General features: G+C 40.4%; 1 long non-coding RNA gene across 8 annotated transcripts in view; it reads left to right on the forward strand.

Annotated features, from left to right (window-relative positions):
* LOC140120065 (uncharacterized) overlaps nt 1-20,818 on the forward strand; it is a 118,329-nt gene that overhangs the window by 79,551 nt on the left and 17,960 nt on the right. For 4 of the 8 annotated variants that reach the window (XR_011853495.1, XR_011853501.1, XR_011853507.1 and 1 more), the window contains exons 2-3: nt 7,425-7,524; nt 9,032-9,104. This is a non-coding gene — a long non-coding RNA (uncharacterized lncRNA). Of the gene's footprint in view, nt 1-7,424; nt 7,525-9,031; nt 9,105-9,174; nt 9,343-10,653; nt 11,245-15,875; nt 16,577-18,718; nt 19,035-20,818 lie in introns of those variants that run through there. The other 4 variants (XR_011853513.1, XR_011853525.1, XR_011853536.1 and 1 more) reach the window with 4 other exon arrangements.

Here is a 20,818-nt window from a genome sequence, read left to right on the forward strand (position 1 = left end):
CAGAAAGGTTGGGGCTGAGAGAAACCTGCCTATGCAAAGATAAATCAATCTCATGCTGCCTTCAGGAATCAGCTTCAGAGATTCACATGTCTCTCTCATTAATGAGAAGAGCTAGGTTTATCAGTGTCAGTGAGGAGGTGGGGTATACAGACTGTTACTGCAGCTCCCCGCCTCCATGACTGGAACATAGGACATCAATAAACAATACTCTAGTACAGTGGTGGCTAACCTATGGCACTGGTCCCAGAGGTGGCACTCGGAGCCCTTTCTGTGGGAACCCAGGCCATCACCAGAGAGGTCTCCAGGTATCTTCCAGCAGTCCCAGACAGCCCAGGACTTGCTGTCCACAGAGCTATATTAAAGTGACAGTGCTACCTGGGACTACTGGAGGAGTGGGAATGTGTGGACAGATCTGGATTATCATTGTAGCTCCTGCTCCAGCCCTGACAGTTCTTCCTGTTAATGGGACCCTGGAGGGAAACTACAATGATCATCCAAATTTCTTCTATTTTCTGCTTTATTGGTGTCCTCAGGTGCTGGTATTAATGAAAGCTGTGACAGAGCAGGGAGTATAAATCATAAAATAAATTTCTATGTTGGCACTTTGCGATAAATAAGTGGGTCTTGTAATTTGGGCACTCGGTCTCTAAAAGTTTCGCCATCGCTGCTCTAGTACTATGGATAGAGGCATCAATGAAACATGTATAAAGACATCTAAGGCTTTATTTTCAGGGCTGTGTGCTCGCCTGGGATGCTCTTCCCCCCTCTCCTCCATTGGCAGACAAGCGGCTGTGTGACTCGGTCATGGTGCGTTGATGCACCGTGTGCTCACCGCATTGTTGCAAAGAGCCATAGTGGTCTATGGAGGCAATGATCTGGTCCCAAATTATGTAACCAGATCACTGTCCCCAATACGAAGGAGCCCCAAAAAGTACTGTGTGTGTGTGTGGTTTGTGGGGGTAATCTCTGGCGACAGGTTCTCCTTAAGACAGGGACTGTCTCTAATGTATTATTTAGAGGCTCTATACCATATAGCCAACTTTTACAAGAAAAGTTTCCTTGATTGCTGGCTGCTGCATCCTCTTCTTACTGTCTAGGTAAGAAAATGCCTATGGAGATGAACATAACGAACGTGATACAGCTTAATCTTTTGGCTAATGGAATTAATAAAAAATCTTACTCAAGTCTTAGTCAAGTCGAGTAGAAGAGTCTGGAAACTTTTTTTTTCTTACACATTCTGATGATTCTGACGATATCTTTATATATTCTGTCTTTTAAAACTTTTTTTTTTTTAAATTTCATAAAAGTTTGCAGACCACGATTGCATAAAACTTTGTAGTCCAGAAAAAAAGCTTACCTGCACTTTTATGTCTTATTTTAGGATTATTAAATTCATCATTTTCATGGCGAAGTTATAAAAATGGTTATAAAAAATAATCTGAATAACTCAGAACACAGCATTGCATAAAACCTAGATTTTTTTTAAGTCGAGGCATTTGGTTTATGGTAGTCAGTTGTAAAATACAGCCTATATTTAACAAGGTATTTTATGCTCCAGGAAAATATAGAGAGAGATTAAAATGTAATTGACTGATGTGCACTTAACTGTGAGTGCGTATACTATTTGTATGGATACTTTTTATATGTTAGGAAACTTTAAGATGCTGTTTGGTATAGAAACCTCATTTTCCATGGATTTTTCTTTTAAATGCAGAAGTTCCGTCTAAGCTATTTTGTTTTTTCTGGAGGATTGGGGCCTAATTCATAGTTTACACAGCATTTACTTTAAAGGATACTGTCAGGATTCAGGGGTAGTGGACCCACTGAACCACCATGGACGATGACGTAAGCCAACACCTGGGAGTGGTGCCCGGTATTCACCAGAGCCCGCTGCAAAGCGTGTTGAACTTCACCGGCACAACTTTGTCCACGGTGGTGGCCAATGGGAGGTGCAGAATCGTGAGGTAAAGACAGAGTCGGGACAGTTAGGAGGTCAGGACAGACAGCAAGGGATCAGAGTCAGGAACGGAATCGAGGTCACAACGGGAAATCACTATAAACGCACAGGACATGGGGAACAAGGTTTTCCTAAGGCACAAGGCACAAAGATCTGGCAGGGGAGACAGGATGGGCCTGGCAATTTATCAGGGCAGGCGTTCGGCCATCGCCAATTATCTGTGCTGGCCCTTTAAATCTTACGGAGCCTGCGTGCACTAGGAGGCGGGGACACGTGCCTCGAAGCACGGGGACCGCCTCTGGAGCCAGGGAAGGTAAGTGAGGCTGCAGACTGGCTCCGGTGGGACAATGGGATGCACACGGGTGTGCCTGCTACCTGGAATATGGGTCACAGGAGCTCCAGTGACAGATACCATTTAATTCTTCCTTTAACCTCTGGTGCTACTGCATTGTTGCCAATTGTAGTTGATCACCAGAGGTCCAGACAGTGGAATAATCTCTGAATAACTTTTATTTAAAGGAAATCTACCATCAAAATCAAGCATCATAAACCAGGGTCACTTACTCATAGATCCATGCTCCGTGATTGTGGTCATCTTATATTTTTTATCCATGGCCTCCTTTCTTCTAAAATCAACTTTTAAAATAGTGCTAATGAGCCAAAAGAGCTATGGTAGGGTGAGCATTACTAGAGCTCCTCCATGCTGTAGCTTCATAGGCTATTAAACTAAGTAGGAGAACTTCATCCTATCTGCTGTGTGCTGAAACTTCTTCTGCTGCAGTGAGATTACTTTAGGCAGAGGAAGTACAGAGCAAGCAGTTGGGATACAATGTAACAGCCTGTGAAGCTACATCATGTAGATGATCTGGTTACACCCCCAGAGCCCTTCTATCTATAGCATAATATTAAAAGTTGATTTTAGAACGAAGGAGACAATGGATAACAAATATTAGAAGACTACCATAATCACAGTACCTAAATCTATAAGTGTCCCTGATTTATCATCTTTGATTTTAAAAAAGGAAATCTACTATGTTGATTCTTGGATTAAAAAGTGATTTCCTAAGAGGAAAAAAAAATACATCATAATTTTACATCACAGGAAAAAATTGTACAATGGTGAAATCACCTGGATACCAATGCTGATGGTTAAACTGGCTCAAATATATGTATAAGTTTGTGGACCCAAACAACAGATAAAATATACGGTTCCAGCTAGATACTAAGTAAAAGATACTAAATAGAAACAGAAGGTCACCATAGAAACACTCCATTGTCTGTCACTAACAGACACTGTGTACCCATGCTAAGATATCTTCGTGTAAAGGCAAAAGTAAATCAATAAAACCTAAGGGCACATTGCAAAACACATAAATAGACTGCTTAAAGAGTCTGTGTCTCGGAAAAAGACGAATGACAGATATAAAGTGAGTTCTAAGAGTTCTGTGCCCTCAGAAGGTACAGTCACAAGAGGATTTTTTTTAAATTTCATCACAACATAAATAATAGGCAGGAATAAATGTCTCAGCTAAAAAGTCTAAATGTCATTTATTCATTGAAAACAGATATAGATTAGAGCTTATAGATCCATCCAGATTCCCGATAGAGAATGACAATCCGATGTATCTTCTGACATCCTCACATAATGGAGCACATGAATGTGTCTGGATAAGGGCACATTATTATTTCTATAAATATCAAAAACTGGGACAAAAAAACACCCATCACATGTAAATGGCAATAACTAAAATACATTAAAGAATATATATGTGTATTTAATTATATATAGTATACATATGAGTGTGACCCTCACATTTGTGGCAATATTTTATTGTGTGTTTTAATTAGACACTTTAATACAATGTAACAGTCAGTGAACTTTGCTTTGCCCTCAAAATAACTCAACACATAGCCGTTAATGTCTAAGCAGCTGGACACAAAAGTGGGTACCCCCCCAAAGTAAAAGTGGCCACTCCCGGGTGTCATATGACCTGTTGGTGTCACAAGGTCTCAATTGTGAATTGGGAGAAAGGGTGCTAAATGTTTTTTTATGGTTCTCACGCTCTCTCATACTCATTACTGAAAGTTCAACATGGCTCCTCATGGCAAAGAACTGTCCAAGATCCAAGAAAGGATCTTAAAAATAGAATTGTTGCTCTACATACAGATGATCAAGGCTATAACAAGATTGTCAAAACCCTGAAAGTGATCAGCAGCACTGCAACCAAGACCATATAGAGGTTTAACAAGATGGGCTGCACTCAGAACAGGCCTCACCATGATCAACCGAAGAAGATGAGTGCACATGATCAGCTTCATATCCATCATACCTGTCATATTGGCTTCCTGTGCAGGTTGCGCCAGATAATTCAATAATGGTGTACAGTGTTCAATTATCTGGCACAATCTGCACTGCTAGGAAAAGTGTGGACACTGATGCAACTTTCATTATGCAGCACATGACACAATCGTGGTGAGTTGCAGTAATAAATGTTGGAAACTCCGACTCAACACTACCAAGCCCCTTTACGTGCACAGTGTTCTTAAGTGTCACACAGACTACAACCGCAATACAAAACTGCAACACTTCATAAATACATGTGCAAGCTCCAATGATGTTATATTTAGTGCACAGTGCAGCCAAATTTTTGCTGAAGACAGGAAGACTAAGGTCATGAAATGGTAGAACCAAGTTCTGCCTTCTGATGAAATCAAGATAAACCTATCTTGTTCAGATGGTTCAAGCGTGTGGTGGTACCCAGTTGAAGAATAAAAAGACAAGAGTGTCTTGCCTACAGTCAAGCATGGTGGTAGGAGTGTCATGGTTTGGGTTTGCAAAAGAAGATACAGATCATTGAAGGATCCATCAATGTAAATATGACATACTTTGACATACTGAAGCAACGTATGATTCTGTCCCATTGCAAACTGGGTGCCAGGGAAGTATTCCAACATGATATCAATCAAACACTCCTCCAAGACATCCAGAGCTCTGCTAAAAAAACTGAGGGTAAAGCTACTGGGATTGCCAAGCGTGTCTCCACCCCTAAACCTAATAGCATCTGTGGGGCATCCGCAAATGAAAGGTGGAGTAGCACTGGGTGTTTAACATCCACCTGTTCTGTGATGTAAACATAGAGGATCTGAAGATGATCCTAGTGGCAACCAATGAAATTCTAGTGAACTCTGTGTCCAATAGAGTTAGGGAAGTGATGGAAAATAATGGTTGCCACACAAAATATTGACACTTTGTGCACAATTTAACTGTGTAGAACCAAATTTACAGAGTTATACAGGCTGTGCACAGAATACTTTGCATTGTATCAATTTGTCATATCTTCGAGAAATGGCATCATAAGGAGAAAAAATAGATCGCAAATGTTGGATCCTCTTTGGATGTATTGGCAAAATCATGTTATTCTACCGTGAAATATATGAATGTTCCCATTTTTAATGAGACATGTTTACACACATATTTACAGAGCACAATTGGTGCCACCCCTATTGAAAAGGAGTGCTACCCCACTCGAGAATTTATGCATAGTGACACCCATTTATTAATTCATTGTTGACACAATTTAGCTCTCTAAAAAGATGCTGAATGTCAAACTCAATAACTTTCAATTCTTTTTTAATTGATCACATTAAATTAAACATGACTGCACTGATTCTAGTTCTCTCGAATATAAAACTTTAAGGCAATGGCACCAAGCTTCTAGCCTTGTAACCAAGACTCTTCTGAATTTGGAGGGACAGAAACTATAATCTGCTATCTTTTGTTATGTGGAGTTATTATAAACCAGTCTGATCAATTCTTTTCCCACCCTTGAGCTGCTTACTATTAAGGGACACTTGGTAATATTTCTCAGACTCTTCTAAAATCTTTTCACCAAAGGTTTAGTGCAATGCTAATGATTGATACTTGACCATCTTTCCTTCCTGAGATATTTGTTTGCTGTTTACTTGTACATGTTATACTATTTTATACGAGGTTGTTTTAGTGTATGGTGAATAGCAATGTGTTCAAGTACCTATTCCTCTAGCAGGTTATTTATGCGTAGACTTGGATAGTGTCCATTGCATCCTCATCCATTTTCAGGATATGCCAATATTTATTGAAGATCCTTCTCACATTCTTGATCATGAATTATACAAATGAAAGCAAAACACCTCAGAAATGAGTCTCCACGTGCAAGTATAATAATAGCTACAAAAATAAGAAAAACATAGGCTTCATGTCCAGTTAAATACTTAGTAATACTGTACACGTATAGTAAATTTACACATCTTCAAATATATTGGGTCCCTAGTTTGTGCCAATGTGTATTACACATTAATTGTATCTCATTAGACATGAGTGGTAAGAATAATGTTTCTTCTTCTTGGACCAGTCCTCATGAAGAGCCATTATTATGGTAATTTAAAGTTATAGCCCCACGGTATAGAGCCACCTACCATGACATTCATTCTTTATTGGGGCACATTTACTAAGGGCCGCGCCCTGTGCACTTTAGTCGAACTGTGCAGGTTCTTCTAGGCTAAAACGGCTTGCACAGGTATTTAAGTAGTGTGTGCGCTGCGATTGTGGCGCACACAACCCTTTTTGTGGCGCAGCTGCGCTGGCTTTCATGCAACACAAATTAGGGAGTGTGCCCTCAGACGGTCTGGCTGATTTGGGCAGAGCACTGTAGTTATCTTTCAAATTTTGTTGCACACCCTGTGTTAAAGATGCACCACAAAAAAGATGGTGAACTATGTCGGACCTGAGTGGGAAAGCGACACATTCATGATTTCTGGTGCACAATCTTAGTTAATCTCTGCGCGCAGCATTATAGACGGACAATGTACTTTCTGTGAACTCTAGTGACTTTGTAAGCAAACGTGCCCCATTTTCTCTTACAAAACCATAATCCACTAAAAAACAAACATACATGGATGATGGAGGTGTATGCGCATGTTAAATCTTACATAAGCTGGCATTTGGTGTGGTACAGGCAATGCTGTCTTTGATTAGCATTGCCAAGATAAGACTACTGACACTCTTAGGTAGCAGCGCAAGACACCTATGGAATTTACCTTTGTGTTTTGTTATTAGCAGTAGGACTGTTAAAAATAAAGCGCTCTCCTCTTTGAAATCTCACAGCATACCCTCTCCTCTCTCAGTAGCAGATTTCTGGCCTGATATTACACCAAAGAAGTGGTGCTGAGGAACAGTATGATTGTAGAGATCAAAGAACAGAAATGCGATCAAAGTTCAACTGCAATGGTTCCACAGATTTTCAAGGCCAATATCTAACACTGTAGCTTTGTGTAGTCAAAACTGTTGGTAGACTCACTGTGACATCCATGCCTGCATCATCTTCTGTTCATAAAATGCGGCTTAGGAGGTGCTGACATTCCGTCTGTGTTTTTGTGAGTGTGAACTGTGGCTAATGTTGCTGACTGTATTGGGACACTTTCTTTGCAGCTCAGCTCCGCTCCCGCAACAGTTAACTCCTTACTGACGGTGTTACATATCTGTACCGGTGTATGGAGATGAATCACCGGCTCAGCACTCTCCATACAAGGTGGGTGTTTGCAGCATATTGCAGATAATATAAATATAAAGATAATTTGTCACCATAACAGCTTTGGTTCTTTGTGAGACACGAGGCTGTACAGTTTCACATGTAAAATACTGTACTGTAAAGTATCGCAGTATATGATGGGATCAATCAATCATTGTTTTTAATGTATTAAAACACAATAAGACCTATATAAATTTAGTATCCCTATGATCATACCAACCCAAAGAATAAAGGAGATGTGTCATTTGGGGAAGACACTGAAAGCAGTAAAATTCAAACCTACAAGAAAATGGCGAAAATGGGTTTTTTCACCAATTTCTCTGTATTTGGATTTTTTTTTCCCACTTCCCGGTACACGCTTTGGAATATTAAAGATTGACTATTCATTTGGCTTGCTTTTGTGTTGTTTATTTGTGAGTAAGTGTGTCCACACTTTTTCATATAGCTTTTTAGGGTAATAGACCCTTTAAAAATCACTTGAGATGCTCCTTCTCGTAGATGAATTGATTTTGTATATAGATAAAAACAAGAGGAGTTTTTACCAATGTTATGGAAATTCTACCCTTAATGAAAGTTAAAAATGATGGGATACTCCATTGCCAGTTACTTTGCCGGACTTGTACCATACAAGACCGGTACATAACACAACCATAAAAAGGTGAGCACCTGCATTTTAATACTACTACATTGTAGTTCTTTTGTAGTTCTTCTCCCTATTTTATTGCATTATTTTTTCTTTCCATAGAGATGGAACGGCTCCTAGTTGTCCCGTACCATCTTAGGGTACACTGAGGCAAGTAGGCAGGTGACAGTTTTGGGGAGCTCAGTTTAGGGCTCACTGTCCTGCATGTCCACCCTGTGTCCTGATTTATCATTACACTCGCTTTAAGCATCTTTTTAAGATGTTATTTAAGAATACAGGTAAATCAGAAAATAGTTTATTATCTTGTAACCAGTGAATGGTTACTGAATCATTTCAAAAAAACATTTTTTTTAAAATTATATCTAAAAATATCTTTTCACAATAGACTCAAATTGAATGAAAAAAGATACAGAATAGTTCAGCTTGCTCTGTCACCACAAGGCAGTTTAGAGAAAGAAAGAACATTTTACAAATGGCAAAGTCAAGCTCAAAAGTCATGAATGGTAATGCATTATATGTACAATGCGGGGCTTTATTTCCATTAGTTCTGAATCCTCATTTTACAGATACATGAAATGAAGGGAACAGTTTAGAGATATTCACAAAGTAAACTATAAAAAAGAATAGAAAAGAAAAAGCAGACTAATAATACCCAGCATAAAAGCTTTTATATGTAGCCATAAAAATGCCCTCTATGAGTGGCTGGAAGAGATGAAGACACTCTGTACAGCTGAAACTAAATGGGACATAATAGATACAATTCGCAGGTGCTTTTTGTTGCTTAATTTTAAGTATGTGGTGTATAATACATTTCTCTGTTCCACTTGTTATTATGCGATGTAACATTTCTGTTTTCTTCTGCAGGCTGTATCAGATATGTACTTGGAAAAGTCCAGGTATTTCTTCACAATAACAGATCTGATCTTTATCTTCCCAGGTAAGTCACTTATACAGGGAAGTTGTAGCATTAAAATGAAGCACAATACACCAGGGACCTTTACTCGTAGATCAAGACTCATTGGGGCACATTTACTTACCCTGTCCAGCCGCGATCCAGCAGCGCATTCTCCGATGCTGATTCGGGTTCTGCCGGGATTCGCTGAGGTCCGTGCGCCCGATATCCACCAGTTGTCGCTGCTGCGCCGAGGCCGTCGGAGTTCACCTTCTTCGTCCCGGTGCATGTAAGTGCTGATCTTGCGACACAAATTCTTTTTTTAAATTCTGCAGATTTTCCGAATCTGTGGGGTTGACCGACGGTCACGCCCCTCAATTTTTGTCGCGTGAAAGCTGGCGCCGATTCGCCAAAATCCGATCACGTGCGCCAAAATCCTGAGGTAATTTGGCGCAAATCGGAAATCGTCGGGGAACCCGATGAAAGTGCGCGGTTCGGACCCTTAGTAAATGAACCCCATTGTGCAGGAAGTGTTCACAGCACAAATACTGAAGAAGCAGGGAGAGGGGGAGACAGTGTAACAGCCTGTAAAGCCAGATCACAGAGGGGCTAGGGTAGCCCCTCAGGCTCATTAGCATGATTTTAAAAGTTGGTTTTAGAAGGAAGGAGACTATTGATCTATGAGCCCATGGTTCATCATCATGCTAGATTTCCTTTAACAAAGACTAGTAACATCCAATGTAATGTATCACTTGTGTTTTTGCTAAGCATTTACTCACACATTCATTATTTTCCTTAAGGATTCTATTGCTTTAGAAAATTACAATAACATAACACGCTGCATATCACTAGCATAGGCTTAACAGTCCTGATGCAAGCAAGTGAAAAACAATAGATCTGTCAAATACTTTACAATGGATGATAATGAATATGTCCATCAGCTGAGAATCCTGTGGAGATGGAAGCCATCATGTCATTGTATATAAAAATTGTACAAAGTGTCCTATCTGCAGGCAGCATGTTATGGAGCAGGAGGAGCTGAGCAGATTGTACATAGTGTCCTATCTACAGGCAGCATATAATAGAGCAGGAGAAGCTGATTAGGCTGTATATACAGTAGTGTTTTATCTGCAGGAAGCATGTTATAGAGCAGGATGAGCTGAATGGATTGTACGTAATGTCTTTTCTGCAGGGAGAATGGGAGAAGTTAAGTAGATTGTAAAAATTGTGTCCTGTCTGCAAGCAGCATGTTATAGAGCAGGAGGACTTGAGCAGATTGTAAATAGTGTCCTATTTGCAGACAGTGTATTATAGAGGAGGAGGAGCTGAGCAGATTGTACATAGTGTACTTTCTGCAGGCAGCACGTTATAGAGCAGAAGAAGTTAACAGGTTGTACATAGTGTCCTATCTGCAGGAGCAGTTTAGCAGATTGATATATAGTTTTTTTGTGGAAAAAGATTCAATATAATCTGTATTTCATACAATGAAAGGACTCTTGGGTTTCAGTAGAAATATAAAGTTGTGTGTGTCTATCAATGTAGGTTTACCTGTTGCATTCATTCTGGTTCTTCCTAGAACATTTTCTATTTTCAGCCCATTTTTCTGAAACCGCTGGCTGCAGTTCACTCTGAGTTCTGGGTGTGGAGGTCTGGCTAGTGATGCAAAAATGAAACCTTTTGTCCCTGACCTCCCATGATGCTTTGAGAGCAGATAAAAAAGTAACCTGGACTGTTGCTATTTCTGTTTACTGCCATGAATTTAGGGATCCTCATTGCACTCTAATTGATTAGGGCGGCATGGTGGCTCAGTGGTTAGCATTACCAGCTTGCAACGCTGGGGACCTTGGTTCAAGTCCCAGGGTCAACACCTTCAAAGAGTTTGCATGTTCTCTCTGTGTTTGCGTGGGTTTCCTCCCACACTCCAAAACATACTGGTAGGTTGATTACATTGGGAGCCCCATTGGGGACAGGGATCAATTTGGCAAATTCTGTGTGTGCTATACATATATATATATATAGGGATTATTATTATTATAGTGTGTAAGGCAAATATATGAGTTTAATAAATTCCCATAACTTCATGTCTATAATAAAAAGAACATCCAGCACAGTAAAAACACAAACATTCATAGGAAAAATAATATGAGGCTGAAGTATGGCATGGGCCATAAGGAGGAGGAGCACTGGTCTGCAAGGGTCTGGGCTGGAGCAGAAGCAGCAGTGGTAAAGGAGGAGAGGGAAGAGGCAGCTGGGAATGAACAGGAAATCCTGGACCCGCCCACCAGCTTCCTGTATCCCAACTTCCTGCATTCCGTTACAGAGCTGATTCAGCCAAACTCACCAACTATGTTTCTTAGTTTTAAGGGTTGCCTGAATCGCAGAGCTTTTATATCACAAACCAATGAAATCCATACAGTGAATATTCTTTGTTGCTCAGACCTGGAAGACATGTGGGTAACCAATTATCTGTAAGAATGTATCTTATGAAGTCTACAAGGAATGTAGCTTGCAGATAGCATTACTGGTCCTGGTACCACTGGGACAGTGTTTGGGTTGAATATTAAACCATACGCTCCCTGCTTAATTTGTTATCTGCTCCACAGTGGAATTTTTTCTGTCTGTTCAGTGTCTGAAAGTTTATGACCTCAATTTGTTGTCGGCGGCTCCTACTGCTCCATATTTCTTTTAAAATTTTATTCCCCATCCACATAATAGAGCAAAACTAAAAATAAATAAATAAATAAATTGCATACAAAGAGTCATTTTACAGTGCATGCAGGTGGAAGTAATAAGTGTGAATACTGGCTGAAAGAATAGAAATATAATGTAAAAGAATAATATATAAAGAAATTGATTATAAATGTATTTTTCTATAAATAAAAGCATCAAGTCTCATATAACAAAAGTCTCTTAAAATCTTACCACCTTGCTAATCCAAAGCGTGATTACAGTAAAGTTAGACTACCATCAGATCAGCAATATCTTTTATGGTTCATAAGTTATCAACACAAAATGTTGCAACAGCTATTTGATAAGTTGTCCATAGAGCTGAAGGCACTGGATCCAATCAGTATGAACCTGCATGAGAATCCATGGAAAAACTCTGCGTTGATGACTTGAACCAAAAATCTGACTTTTTTTATGACAGTTTTGATTTTCATCCATATACTACACCTTCATATTGAAAAAGCTTTCACTTGACCAAATAATTCAGGAAAAAAATGGGAAAGGAAGAGTCGATTCACCCTGTTGTAAGCGTGATGACTCAATGTAGCCAGGGAGCCTGGAAAGGAAGAACAAAAGGGCACAAATTTGAGTAAGGTTTTTTTATAGCAAGAATGATATTAAAAGCAAGTATGGAAGCTCATGTTATGTAACTCTTTGTAATGACATGTAGAAAGAGTTTTGTTATCCACCGTGTTGAACACGCAGAGAACGGGGACGGTTTTCCAGTGAGAGGAACCCAAGTTATAACCAATGTAAACATGCAACAGGAAAAAATTCCAGATACGGAAGCCACTACTTTAAACCGAATCTGTGTTTATATATTACAGTACAATCTCGGTTCACAACATGTATCGGTTTCGCATTGAAGCCTTCATCAGGTTTACAATAAAAATATTTTGACTTCATGACAAAGCAGCCATGGTGGCCATGTTCCGGACATGGCCTACAAGATCATCTTTTTTCTTTCTGGGTTGTTCAGATAAATAATTTTCCCTTTCATTTCTCACCATTCATAATGTAATGTAATGCCATGATGAAGGTTCTTACCGAAACACGTAGGCATTGATGCTGTGTTTGCTCTGTGTTCTCCGATGTGTTCAACTGATTTTGATGAACTTTTAAATATATGAAATAAACTTCTACGTTTTACCTGCCTTGGATCGCTGTGTGAAGCTGGATTAAGCGTGGCTTTCTCCTTTGTATGTGGATTGCTATTCAACTTACAGGTGAGCTGACTCTGTTCCCTCTTAATCGATAATGTAAATTCGGTACTATTAACACATCTACAGAGTGCAGTAAGATTAGTTAAAACAGACCAGGACCTATAGAAGCAATTGTTTATCTCCAATTACATCAGTTTGGTGACTGGCCATCTACTGGTCTTGACGTTGACGTTGGCTGTGAAATCATATTGTACGTACAGTTGGTTATTACGTGTCTAATGCATCTTGTCGGGTCTACAAGTAGTAGACATTACATTTCTGAACAGAAGATAAGGTGGGAGACAATGATTTGTCCATTAGTATTTTGTAGAGGGTGAATCTAAAACTAAGCCAATCAGGCTGACAATGGCCATCAATGAGTTAAGTTTCCATTTGCAGTCAGTACGGTGAGAAAACGACTCTATTGAAACTCTTTAGTTTTGCAATCATAATCCATGGATAATGTGTATAAAGCTATTGTTCTACTCAGCAGTGCCCACTCTCCAATCTGCAGTCATAACCATTTGTGAAGTAGCGTTTTCATGGCTGTATAATTAACATGAATTGGAAGTGCTGTGTTCAAACATTCCACATGCAATCTCCTAGAACTCCTAAAGGTACCATATATCAACAGCTGTCACAGCATGAATGCGTAATGAACTGCGGTTTAGTCTGCATTTGTGCAGAGGGTGATCCAACTACTCCCGTGCTTTCAAATGGCCCTAGAAATAAATCTGCCCGTGAATCCTTCCACCCACAAAATGCTTAGACCATATATCCAGCGCTTAATGCAGTTGTAATAGAAATGCAATGCTTATAAAAGAGCCATAGAGCCTCCTGTTGGGGGATTTTCCCTCTATTGATTTTGAGTGGGTACAAATATTGACTTGTCTTTTTACTAATCTTTCAGTATTTTACTGTTGAAAAACCGTAGTCTAGGTAGAAAACCACCAATTATATGAACGACAGTCATATTTATATCTATAAATTGCACGTAATACAGAGTTTACTTTTTATTCTCTGGCTTTTCCAAATAGCTACGGCAGTCACAAAACTCATGCCATTGAATACAAAACCTGAGAAAGAAAAACCGTCTGCCTTCCTGAATACAAACACAGGCCGATTCAAGCAGGGGGAATGTTATTGCAAGGCTGGTAAGAGCGTCTTTATTACACAAGCAGACATGTTAATATATGCTTACATCTGCTAAGTACAGTACTTACGTCGTAAGACAAGTCTCCTTTCAATGTAATCTACAGAGGTGAATGTAAATATGCAGAACATGTCTTCTAGCACAGCTTCCAGACCCTTACAGGATACAGAATTTTATAGAATTTTCCTTACATTGACTTTCAAATACCATTTTATGTTTTTTTAAAACTTGTTTTGCAAGGTTTTAACTAATAGGGGACATTTATTAATCCATACACGGTAAAATTATGTAGTAATTTGCACTAAAAACACATTTATCAATGGTTTTAGACAGTTTCCGGGCACTGCTAAGACTGGTTCAGCAAAAGGGGTGTGGCGTATGTAAAGGGGCAGGACTTTGTCTTGGTTTTGTGACAAAAAGGTCAGTGCACCAAAAATAATGCTGATCCGACAGAATTTTGTCCTTGTTTTCTGGCGTAAAGTAAGCCAAATAATAGAAAGTTCAAAGAATGACTAGACTGATTTATCATCCAGCAACAGACACTTGTAGGAATTTTGTGCAGAATAAGGCCCCTTCCACACTTGCGAGTGTGATGCACTGAACTTTCATCACACATGGAGCAGGTGCTGCCTGGATCTTCCTGGCCAAACACTGCAAACCGGAACTGAACTGACATGCTGGGTTCAGTTCTGGAGGTCCGGAGGTCAGCGCATCACACTCGCAAGTGTGGAAGGGGCCTAAGGCAGGGGCCTAAGGCCCCTTCCACACTTGGGTTTTTCACACGCGTTTTCTGCACGTGCTTTGACGCGCAGAACTTGCATTGCACTCTGACCCATTGTAATCAATGGGCTTTTTCAGACTTGCATTTTTTTTCATGCACACACGCGCGGTTTTTTTAAACTGCCGTTTAAATCTCGAAATGCTCTACTTTTGCAAGTCACGCGCGTGAAAAATGCACCATACAAGTCTATGGAGACGCATATGCCCACACATCAATTGCCATAGAAAAGATAGATATCAGCCCTTTATCTGCGCGTGAAAAACACATTGAAATTGCATTGAAATCGCATTGAAAATGCGCGTGAAAAACTGAGACACTGAACAAACTCTGACTGAAAACTGTAACAAAATGATGCAAAATGCAAAATGTCAGTTTTTCACTGACCAAACCCTGATCGCACCCTGATCAGACTCTGACGTGATCTGCAACGCAAGTGTAGGAGGGGCCTAAGACTGTCTAGTCTGAGGGCTCTTTCACATTAGCGTTGGTGCACAGCTTCGATTGCACATCAATTGCATTTTGTCTATGTTGTGTCTCTGTTTTAAATTCTTTATTTATATAGTGCACACAGATTACACAGCGCTGCACAGAGTTTTGCCAACTCAGTCCCTGTCCCCAATGGGGTTCACAATCTAATCAACCTACCAGTATGTTTTGGAGTGTGGAAGGAAATCGGAGGACCCAGAGGAAATCCACACAAACACGGAGAGAACATACAAACTCTTTGCAGATGTTGACCTGGATGGGACTTAAACCCGGGACCCCAGCACTGCAAGGCTGTAGTGCTAACTACCACTTTGCCACTGTGCTGCCCCATGTTAGAGCACTTTTCTGAAATCTGCCCCATTGAGTTTTGTAAATAGAATATTCCCGATTTTTTATTAAATCAAACATTTTCTTCATGTGGTGTTTCAAATGTGTTTTCTTTCAAGATATGTATCCTCTATCCACAGGATCCAGAGGTTCCAACTGCAGGAGCCCCTACCAAGCAGCAGAACAAAAAAACCATAACTTCCCTGAGCGTTCCTATACCGAATGGGACTTCCGCCAGCTGTCGGAACCCTGCACAATTAGACATTAATCCAATATTCTAGAAAAAAGGCAAATATTTCATTATTTATTTATTGGGAAACCGTCTTTAGGTTTGTAGAAAGTGTGCGGGCCCACTCCATCAACAGCTGTGACCCTTCATGCCCCCTCCATGCCCACATGGCAAGCAGGTAATAATCGCAATTTCTTGCATTGCGCAAGAATTTGCTATTATTTTCAGTGCTTCTACGACAGAATTAAAAAAATCTGCTTAGTTTGAAGGAGACAAACTGCATTATGTGACTTATTAAGGGCTTTACCTCTCCATTATGAAGGCTAATCTGTCTACCAGGCTGAAGATGGTCTCTCCTCTCCTGTTTGTGTACAAAGCTCTGAGCAGTGTTAACTAACTTCTCCCTGGCTATAGTATGTCATGAGCATAACTTTCAAACATCAAGTAAAAGGGGTTAATCCTCACTGCCCAGAGCTGTGTAAAGCTGAGATGAAAGCTCATAGTCATCCCCATAGACAGACACTAAGCAGGCTTCCATACAAATCTCTACAGGAGATTTATTACTAAGGTTCCATTCACACATCTGTGTATGGAGGCCATGAGCTAGTTGCCGTTTTTGGAGCATAGACATGCATTATGTAAGGACATGGTATAGTACTAGAGCACACAAGATAGAGCAGTGTCTGTCAGATAGCTCACCGCTCCCCTCTCTACCTGAATTGCAGCTCATGGCTCCTTTCTCTACCCGGATTGCAACTCATGGCTCATTTCTCTACCCGGATTGCAACTCATGGCTCATTTATCTACCCGGATTGCAGCTCATGGCTCATTTCTCTATCCGGATTGCAGCTCATGGCTCCTTTCTCTACCCAGATTGCAGCTCATGGCTCCTTTCTCTACCCAGATTGCAACTCATGGCTCATTTATCTACCCGGATTACAGCTCATGGCTCCTTTCTCTACCTGAATTGCAGCTCATGGCTCCTTTCTCCACCCAGATTGCAACTCATGGCTCATTTATCTACCCGGATTGCAGCTCATGGCTCATTTCTCTATCCAGATTACAGCTCATGGTTCCTTTCTCTACCCGGATTGCAGCTCATGGCTCCTTTCTCTATCCAGATTGCAGCTTATGGCTCCTTTCTATACCTGGATTGCAGCTCATGGCTCCTTTCTCTACCCAGATTACAGCTCAAGGTTCCTTTCTCTACTCAGATTACAGCTCGTGGCTCCTTTCTCTACCCGGATTGCAGCTCATGGCTCCTTTCTCTACCCGGATTGCAGCTCATGGCTCCTTTCTCTACCCGGATTGCAGCTCATGGCTCCTTTCTCTACCCGGATTGCAGCTCATAGCTCCTTTTTGTTCACACTGGCATGTGAATAGATCCTAAGAAGAATTTCCTAATAAAGTATGTTAAGTATGTTCACAACGCTCCCTTTCATAAAACTGAAAATTATCTTAAATCACGGTTAAGCTATAGGGAAATGTCGCACAAATGCATGCAAACTTTCTAAGTAAACTTCAAAATTAAGCAAATGGATTTACAGACCTGTATTCAAACAATGGAGGACTGATGTAATTCTGTTCTGGTAGTAATTTGTTTCCATGCAGTTGCATCTATAATGTGATATCCTTAAAAAAAAAATAAAAGAAACGAAATAAAATAAAAGCAACTCAGCGCTCGCCGGATGTTCGGGGGATCTCATTAACAGCTATTCTTTATTCCAATATTTAATGTGTACAACCAGCATGGAATAAGCTTGATGCACACGTTTCAAGGCTTAGCTCTGATTTTTTTTACTCCCTGCCTCTTAAGGGAGTGGAGACCCATCAGTGGTATTCAGTTTTTCAATTGGTCTGTCAGAAGCTATGTCATCTTATAGGTTAAAGTGAATTAATGAAAATGTTGAGTGAAAAAAGCCATACAGGAGAAGTGACTAGCTTTTCATTTTCTAAAAGCTCTGTTTGCTTTGTGCTATTTTAATACATCAGAGGTAAATGAATTTTATTTGCCACATATTGTGGGGAATTCATTAAAACTGGTGTTTTGAACGTCAGTCTTAAAATCCTTTCCCGTCCACAGCTCTACAGTGGCCATATTCACTAAGAGTCTCAGACGCTTTAGTGGATACGGATGTAAACTCTGCCAGCACTGACCTGTAGACCAGATCTGAACTCGTTGAGTTTTATGCTATAGTCTTGTGTTGGGTGTTCACATCGGTGCTGGCCCTCCATCCGCCCTGCTCTCTGCATGAACACACTATGCGGGTCAGAGAGGCCCGAAAACTAGTAAGGAAGGAGGAAATCATGTGCTTTTCTCCACCCGAAAACTGGCGGAGAAGGCAAAGTGAATTTCCCCCATTGTATACTGCACAATAGGCGCTCATTTAATAAGGGCCGTGTGTCTGTTTTTTGTCAGACTTTGCACATACCTTCTAGTGCAGACTGCTTGCACGTGTATTTAAGTAGGGTCCACGCCACATTTGTGTTGCATGCTACCGTTCTGTGGCACAGCTGCACTGTGCTTCATGCGAAGGTGCAAGTGAAAGTTCTGGTGCTCAGTGGAACCTTGCACCAGATTTATCATGCAAAGTCCGACAGAAATGTGTTGCACACCAAATGTTAAAGGTACACCAAAATTGCACGGCTGTGACAAGTATTGAACAGGGGATTGTGGTGCATGCGATTGGATTCTGGCGCAAATGCGACTGATTCAGACTGAGCGCGGGATTTAACGTTCAAATTGTGTTGCAGGATCAAGCACTTAGATGCACCAGGAAGAAGAAGGTGAACTCTGGTGGACCTGTGCCGGGAAGCGACACATGCAGGATATTGGACGAACAATCTTAGTGAATCGCCACACGCTGCACTATCATCCGACAATGCACTTTCGGGGAACTCCTCCGGACAGCTAAGTGAATGTGCCCTAATATGTCCTTTATTTTTCAATCTTCACCTTCACATTTAAACACATGGCACCGATTCTGACCAGCATTGCAGGCAGTCCACATGGTTCCATAGTACTCTGTAAATGCAGTTTCTGTATGTAAGTCGATCTTTTTTACTGGAAACAATGGGGCAGATTTACTTACCCGGTCCGTTCGCGATCCAGCGGCGCGTTCTCTGCGCTGGATTCGGGTCCGGCCGGGATTTATGATGGTAGTTCCTCCGCCGTCCACCAGGTGGTGCTGCTGCGCTGAAGTCCGCTGGAATGTCTCGAAATACACCGGCCTATCTTGGATGAAGGTGTGTGAAACTTTCGCTACACAATTTTTTTTTTAAATGCGGCGGTTTTTCCGAATCCGTCGGGTTTTCGTTCGGCCACGCCCCCGATTTCCGTCGCGTGCATGACGGCGCCGATGTGCCACAATCCGATCGCGTGCGCCAAAATCCCGGGGCAATTCAGGCAAATCGGAAATATTCGGGTAACACGTCGGGAAACCGCGAATCGTGCCCTTAGTAAATGACACCCAATGTGTGTGAATTTGTTTCTCTGTATCATACCAGCAAATAAACTAAGTATTTATCAAGAATAAGAAATATACCTGCCTGTTCTCAAATTTGGTACATTGTTTAACATCCAAAACTTGGCTCGATACTAAATGCATGAGTAAACAGTGCGACAAACACCGTCTGCCAAGCGGCTAATGGCTTACCACGTGCAGGTGAACTCATGTAACCCTAAGAAGTGACAAACATCATGTGGATAGGAGGACAAACTATCACAAGTCTAACAAACCCTGGAAACTGTTACAAATGTAAGAATTCTACTTCACTTTATATCGTAGCCATAAGCAATACTTGAGTATTTCTTAGCCACAAACAATACTCCTGTATATCCTAGACACAAACATTACTCCTGTATAACAGCCATAAACAATACTCCAGTATATCCTAGCCATAAACAATACCCCTGTATATAACAGCCATAAACAATACCACTGTATATAACAGCCATAAACAATATTCCTGTATATCCTAAACATAAACATTACTCCTGTATATACTAGCCATAAACAAGACTCCTGTACATAACAGCCATAAACAATACTCCTGTATATCGTAGCCATAAACAATACTCCTGTATATCGTAGCCATAAACAATACTCCTGTATATCGTAGCCATAAACAATACTCCTGTATATAACAGCCATAAACAATACTCCTGTATATCCTAGCCATAAACAATACTCCTGTATATCCTAGCCATAAACGATACTCCTGTATATCCTAGACATAAACGATACTCCTGTATATCCTAGACATAAACAATACTCCTGTATATAACAGCCATAAACATTATTCCTGTATATAACAGCCATAAACATTACTCCTGTATATCCTAGCCATAAACAATACTCCTGTATATCCTAGCCATAAACAATACTCCTGTATATCGTAGCCATAAACAATACTCCTGTATATAACAGCCATAAACAATACTCCTGTATATCGTAGCCATAAACAATACTCCTGTATATAACAGCCATAAACAATACTCCTGTATATAACAGCCATAAACAATACTCCTGTATATCCTAGCCATAAACAATACTCCTGTTTTTCCATTTTGTATTTCAAGTAGAAGACCTCCACAGGTAGAACAAATTTGTCTCAAAGATAAACTAAAATTATATATAAAGCACTTGTATATTTTGACAGAACAAGGAGCCAACACACTAAAACTCAAAAGTTACACCTTATTTGGAAGCTGCGGTAAAATGGTTTGGTTTCTCAAAGTATCTCACAGTTTACATAGATTTACAACTGATCAACTAAGATGCAGCTGTCTCGAAAATGAACACTATTTATATCACGCTGAATCTGAAGCTTAGCCTGAAATTATTCAACTGC

Source organism: Engystomops pustulosus, chromosome 1 (assembly GCF_040894005.1).
Source record: "Engystomops pustulosus chromosome 1, aEngPut4.maternal, whole genome shotgun sequence".
Lineage (NCBI taxonomy): Eukaryota > Metazoa > Chordata > Amphibia > Anura > Leptodactylidae > Engystomops > Engystomops pustulosus.